The sequence below is a fragment of the Scylla paramamosain genome, chromosome 18 (genome assembly GCF_035594125.1).
Source record: "Scylla paramamosain isolate STU-SP2022 chromosome 18, ASM3559412v1, whole genome shotgun sequence".
Classification (NCBI taxonomy): domain Eukaryota; kingdom Metazoa; phylum Arthropoda; class Malacostraca; order Decapoda; family Portunidae; genus Scylla; species Scylla paramamosain.
This window is the reverse complement of record NC_087168.1, coordinates 2,834,780-2,842,500: the sequence shown is the minus strand read 5'-3', so window position 1 is coordinate 2,842,500 and position 7,721 is coordinate 2,834,780.

Here is a 7,721-nt window from a genome sequence, read left to right as displayed (position 1 = left end):
TCCTCAACAGCGGTCTGGCAGCTTCTTAACTCTCCGGTCGCCTGCTTCCCCACGCGACGCCTCTACCCCACGCCACTAACTCTCACCAAGTCTCAAGTGTTTTGCCGCCCAGCCAAACCCACCCACACACACTCATACACATTCACAATAAGCTATCACCCCTCATTTACAAAATAAAGACATGATAATACACATGCTGTCAGCATTCCCTGAGGTACATTGTTGCTGCTTCTTCTAACTCTACGGCGCAAACACACACATTTTGTACATCAACATTCGCTTTCTGGACACTTATGCAACATAATAGTACACAAAACACACTATCAGGAAACTTAAGAATTAGACTGTTCTTAAAAACAAATTTTTGCATTCGTCATATGGGGAGCTAGAGTCAAGGAGTGGTGTTTGGCCATTTACTAATAACACTAAAGAAAAAAAAAAATGGTGCATTTGATTTGATTAATCCAATTAGCTTCACATGCAGTATCTATAACATAAACACAAGGTAGCATTGCTGGCTACCGAAAATGAGTCGCTGGTAATTCTTACTGTTACTGTGCGTAAAGCGTATGTACCTCATGTGATTATTCCTCGGCATATATAAGTGAAATGTTCAATAGTTTTCTATTTGCATGAAAACGTGTAATATGTGTGAGTATCAGTATTTAATGCTATATTAAGCACCGAAGCCGATGCTCACTTGTTGGTAGTGTGGGGTTAACCTGCTAGTCGCCTTCGGGCATCACTCACGGCCAAGTCGCGCTCAGACAAAGACGGGCAGGATGGTGACCGAGGTAAATACTTTAATTTTGTAGTAAAAACTGATTGTCATAGTGCTAAGTCAATTGCATGTATTGTTAATGAATATTGTAATATGTTGAAAGTGTTTAATATCAGTGTATAATGTTATTTTGTAAGAAATTGAGACCGAGAACTTGTTCGCAGTTCTTACGGTCATGCCTACCTCATCAATAAACGTCAGAGAGAGAACTGCCTTTCCTCGACCCTACGATGATGGGTGTGATCAGTAAAACAGATCACCTGAGAGCCAATTGATGCCCAGCCGGTGCGGCTACACTTACACCTGATGGATGCAGGTGTCACGAGATGAAGCAGCTCCTCCTGAGAGTTCTCCCCCAAAGGCAGCAACCACACCAGAGAAGCATGATCTCTTTATTCAAACACCACCTTTATGCTTGCTCTAGGCTGCTTCCTCTATTGACACCTGTTTCAAGTATGTGCAGTCCTGCCTTCTAATTTCTCCCTCCCCCAAAAACATGGCTATTCGAGTTGTTTCACACAACATTTACACTGGGATTTGTGTGGGGCAGAGGGAGTAGTTTGTTCAAGTGAATTCCTAAAATGGACTGGCCTAGACACCAATTTCCAAAGGGAGGTAGAAATTAGTAGGCGTGAATGTAGCCTATTTATCATCGAAATAGCTTTGCTCTCCAACAGTTAATAAATTCCTTAATTTCTCTCACATGTTACTAACTCTTCACTAGTCTTATCAACATGACTTTATGGACTACCTCTATGTGTTCCTTTTCATCCTTTCTACCACTCCACACTTTAGTCCACTAGTTGATCTTTTATACTCGTTTTTACATCTCACTTGCCGGCTCTGATAACTAGTTTGATAATGAATTAAATCTAATATCACTATCTAATCTTTAGGAAAAAAATTACTGGATTACACTTCCTTTTACATTTTGTTACTGTATGTAAAGCGTATGTACCTCATGTCATTATTCCTCGGCATTTATAAGTTAAATGTTCAATAGTTTTCTATTTGCATGAAAACGTGTAATATGTGTAAGTATCAGTGTTCAATGCTATATTAAGCACCAAAGCCGATGCTCACTTGTTGGTAGTGTGGGGTTAACCTGCTGGTCGCCTGCGGGCATCATCACTCATGGCCAAGTCGCGCTCAGACAAAGACGGGCAGGATGGTGATCGAGGTAAATACTTTAATTTTGTAGTAAAAACTGATTGTCATAGTGACAAGTTAATTGCATGTATTGTTAATGAATATTGTAATATGTTGAAAGTGTTTAATATCAGTGTATAATGTTATTTTGTAAGAAATTGAGACCGAGAACTTGTTTGCAGTTCTTACGGTCATGCCTACCTCATCAATAAACATGTCAGGGAGAACTGCCTTTCCTCGACCCTAGGATGATGGGTGAGATCAGTAAAACAGATCACCTGAGAGTCAATTGATGCCCAGCCAGTGCAGCTACAGTAAGAACTCGACCTACAAGCAAGAAATTGGCTCCATGTGAAACTGTAGCAAGAGTGAGTCACAGGACGAGGGGACGCGCTGACGTAAGCCTATAGGTTGACCTCTGAGGCCCTGGGGTCAGCTCTACCCTTGATGACAACCACTCCTTTCTACCCACTGTGCCTCGCCACCATTTTGTAGAACCCATGGTCACAGGCAAGAAAGTATAATAGTATGTATGTGCACTGAATTGAGTAGCCTAAGTGAAAATTTCCCACAATTAGCTAGTATTAAGAGTGGTAATTTTAATTGCTCTTTCAGTGTCTCAGTATTGACACAATTAAGTTGTTAGATATGTCTGATACTGAGGTAATTAATGCCGTAGATGGCCTTAGGGAAGGTGAGGGTGAGCAAGTGGACAAGGATCAAACTTGTAATGAAGAAGTTAGTGTCAGGGAGCGAGTGCTGACCGACAAAGGAAGAGAATATCAAGTCAGTGTAACCAAAGGAAGAGCAGAGTCCTGTGAGCATAAATGGAGCAGTGTTACTAGCAAAATTAAGAAAGGACTAAAAACTGTAATTAGCCCCTTTGAATTAGAGCCCATGTCAAGTGAAGTAATAGAGGCATTTCATCAGTATTATGTGGAATACACAAAACTGGTGGAACTAGAGCCAGAAAAGTCAGAGGAGCTAAATGAAGAGCTGGAACACAATCAACAAGTTCACCATGAAATATTAGAAAGTATAGAATGTAAAAAAAAGGAGTTAAAGAATGACAGAGGATCAATTTGTTCTAGCAAACGGTCTAGGCATTCTAGAGTCTCATCTACTTCATCACGTTCATCAGTAGCACAAAGAAAGCAAGAAGCAGCAGCAAAGGTAGCCAGACTTAGAAAGGAAATGGAATATCATGATAGTTTAGCAGAGGCAGAAGTTATATTAGCTAAGACAAAAGCAGAGGCAGAAGCAATGTTCTCAAAGAAAAAGAAAGAGAGAGATTTAGCAGTTGCTAGTGCAGAACTTAATGCTCTTAGCTTAGTTGAAGAAGTAAAAATGCTTCCAGGTAATGATGAAAGTGTAGAGAAGCAAAGTTATCTTCAACAATACATAGAGTCACAAAATAAAATGAAAGCACAAGTAATTGCAAATCAACAAAGTGACAATGCCATGCTTCACAAATATGTTACATTCCATGACCCACAAGAACCTTCTTGCAATAGAGATAATGAACTGATGACAAATGAAGTAGATGGACAAATATTTAGTGAACCTCAGGCAATAAATCTCAACCCTACAGCTCAAAGTCTTGTACCAAGCTCTCGTAGACACACTCATAATGTCAACATGCCTAATAATGTGAGACAGAATCATCAATCCTTTTCCCATCCTGGGGGAACCTTTGCAATCAATATACCTGATCCCAAGTGGAGCCTCCCTCCAATAGAACCTAACACCTTTGATGGAGAACCCATGGAATTTCCAAGTTGATTGAAAAACTTTGAAACTTATGTAGAGTCTAAAACTTCTATTGGTAGAGAGAGACTTGCCTACTTAGACAGGTATACAACTGGTGAGGCTAAGGATGCCATTAAAATGTTAATGCACTTTAACTCTGATGCTGACTATGTACAAGCAAAGAAAATTCTTAGTGATAGATTTGGAAACAAAAGCATCATAGCTGATGCTTACACAAAAAAGTTAATGAATTAGCTACCAATCTCTCCGCATAATGGTCCAGCATTAACAGCATTCTCAGATTTTTTGAAGTGCTGTTTAGCTGCAATTAAACACACTTCTTATTTGTCATTTCTGAATGACCCGAGAGAGCAGAGAAAGGTGCTAGCAAAACTCCCTGAACATATTGTTCATAACTGGAGAAAGCAAGTAATGATATATCTTGATACTAACAGTAATAACAACACTCCTAGTAGCAATGAAGAGCACCACCCACCCTTTGAAATGTTATGTGAATTTGTCCAGAAAGAAGCAAAAGGAGCAAGCAATCCATTCGTTTCCTGGAATTCAGTAAGTAGGGAAGTAAATGACTGGATCAAAACTCACACAAAGGCAACCAATTGGAAACCAAGGGAATCAAACATCATGACAAAGAATAGAGGGAGTAGAACTTTCATGGATAAAGCAATTGAGGAAAAACCAATGTGGTCATTCCAAAGTAAAGTAAAAGTACAAGCCAACAAACAGTATCCCAAGGAGCAGGAAAGGAGAGGACAGTTCTGTCACTACTGTACAAATGATCATGATTTAGATGATTGCAAGGAATTTGCCAAACTTGATGGTAATACTAGGTACAAATTTGCTAAAGAAAAATGGTTATGTACAGGGTGTCTAAAAATGGGTCACAAAGGAAAGGATTGTAGAAGGAAAGTTTGTAAAGTATGTCAGAGATACCATCCCACAGCTCTTCACAATGATGATATGACAAGAACTGAGAGCCAAAAGGTGCCAGCACAAGCAACTCAGCCTAAAGATGATAAACCCACAGTAGTAGCAAATAAGGTCAAAGTTACAGAATCAGTGACACATGACATGCACACCATGATAGTTCCTGTATGGTTACATCATGTTAATAATGAAGAGAATAAAGTTTTAGTGTATGCCCTGCTGGATGAGCAGTCTGATGCTTCATTCATCAAGGAAAGCACTCTGGATAAATTGGGAGTTAGCGGACCATCAGTGTCACTTAATATCCACAAAATAAGTGGAAAACAAATCACTGATTCTATCAAAATTCTTGGACCTAAAGTAAGAGGTTATAATGAAGAAGTGGAAATATCAATCTCTTCAGCATATTCAACAGAAAACATTTCAGCTGGACGGAGTCAGATACCAAGGCCCGAGACTGCTTGTGACTGGCCCCACTTAAAGGCAATCTCTGACAAACTAATGAAATATGACCCAAACATTGACATAGGACTCCTCATTGGTCTTGATTGTGCAGAAGCCATTATGGCAGAGGAGCAAATAGCAGGTGATAGCCAGAAGCAAAGAGATTCCATGTATATGTTGCAAATAGAGTAGAAACAATAAGAGATCACACTTCACCAGATCAGTGGAAATTTGTAGAGACACAGTAGATCATGCATAGCAGATCATGCATCTAGAGGTATGACAGCAGATGAATTGTGTAATAGCAAGATCTGGTGGAATGGCCCAGAATTCCTTTGGCAACATAGCAAAATGGATAGCCATTCCCAGTACAAGGTCATAATTGAGAATGATCCTGAAGTGAAGAAAGTTGTATGCCATGCTGTAGGTACACAACAGCCCACAGATATATTAGAAAGACTTGAGTATTTTCTGATTGGTTTAAAGCAAAGAGGGCAGTTGCTGTATGTCTCAAGCTTCTGAACAGCTTCAGAGGAAAAGGTGATGGCACTACTAAAGTAAAGAGAAACACATATAAGTCAGTAAGTGTAGCAGAAGTGTCAGAAGCTGAAAATGTAATTATAAAACAACTGCAAGCAAAGGCATTCCAAAAGGAGATAAATGTACTGAAATCATCTGCTAACCATAATTCTTTAATTAAAGGAGACAATGGCAAGGGAACAAAAGTGATAGACAAGACCAGTTCCCTCTATAAGTTAGTTCCCTTCATTGACAAAAATGGTATCATGAGAGTAGGAGGAAGATTGAGGCTTTCTAATCTGACAGATGAATCCAAACATCCAGTCATCCTCCCCAAAACATCTTACATAACCCAGCTGATAATATGCCACCATCACAAAAGGACAAATCATCAAGGCAGGGGCATAACTTTAAATGAAATCAGGTCATGTGGATACTGGATAGTAGGAGGATCATCCCTAGTATCAAGGCACATTTCAAAGTGCATTATCTGTCGTGAAGTTAGAATTATCTGTGTGAAGTACAACACAGGGACAGAAGATGGCAGACCTGCCTATTGACAGACTAGAACCATCACCTCCTTTTACATACTCAGCAGTAGATTTCTTTGGCCCTTTCTATGTCAAAGAGGGGCGTAAGGAGCTTAAAAGATATGGAGTGCTCTTTACTTGCATGGCATGTAGAGCTGTGCACATAGAGACAGCCAACAGCATGGATACAAGTTCCTTCCTAAGTAAATACCGTCGCTTTGTAGGAAGAAGAGGGCCCGTACGACAGTTGAGATGTGACCAAGGAACTAACTTTGTAGGAGGTAAATCAGAGTATGAGAAATGCTTGAAAGAATTAAATAACAATAAAGTCAGACAAGAACTCATGAAAGATCAGTGTGACTGGATTGTTTTTAACATGAATGTACCCAATTCCAGTCACATGGGAGGTGTTTGGGAGAGGCAGATACGCACAGTGAGAAATGTACTCTCTGTGTTACTTGATCAGCATGGTACCCAGTTAGATGACCAAGATCTGAGAACCTTCTTAGTTGAAGCAGAAAATATAGTTAATGGTCGTCCCCTGACTGTGGACCATCTTAACTCCCCAGAAAGTCCTACACCGTTGACACCCAGTAATTTGTTAACTATGAAAACAAAGGTAGTACTGCCTCCTCCAAGCATTTTCATTAAGAAGGACCTGTACTGCATAAAGAGATGGCACAGAGCACAATACCTGGCCAACCAGTTCTGGTCCAGGTGGAAAAAGGAGTATGTGCAATTCCTACAACTTAGAAATAAGTGGGCAACACCAAAGAGGAATCTCAGTGTAAATGACATAGTTATCATCAAAGATCAGAATGTAGCAAGGAACCAGTGGAAACTGGGAAGAGTAACAGAAGTATCTCCTGATCATGATGGCCTAGTAAGAAAGGTTAAGGTCCTGGTTTCAGACTATAATCTCGACAACTAATCTCGATCTTCAACTACCGCATTCTACTGTGTCGACAATTTTGAAAGATAAAGAAAGGATTCGTGAAGCCGTTAAAGGTTCAGCACCAATGAGATCTACAGTGATTACAAAACAACGAACTGGACCTATCCACGAAATGGAAAAATTATTAAATGTGTGGATTGAAAGTCAACTCCAAAAATGTGTCCCATTAAGCCTTCACACATTGCAGGCGAAAGCTTTAAGTATTTTTAAGACATTGAAGGAGCATGCTGGAGTAGATTATAGCCAAGAATTTACAGGAAGTACAGGGTGGTTTAAACAATTTAAGAAAAGATTTCAATTGCATAATGTTAGAATAACTGGGGAAGCAGCAAGTGCAGATGAGGAAGGCGCGAAAAAATTCATTGGAACTTTGGATGAAGTGATTGTAGAAGAAGGCTATCAACCCGAACTCATTTTTAATGTTGATGAGACTGGCTTATTCTGGAAATGTATGCCAGAATGCTCGTACATTCATAAAGACGAAAAATCCATGCCTGGATTTACGGCTGCTGTTTGGCAGAAACATCGCTGGTTTTAAGCTGAAGCCCTTTTTAATTTATCATGCCGAAAACCCGCAAACCTTTAAAAATGTGAATAGGCATATGCTACCAGTCTACTACCGTTCTAACAAAGAAGCCTGGATGAC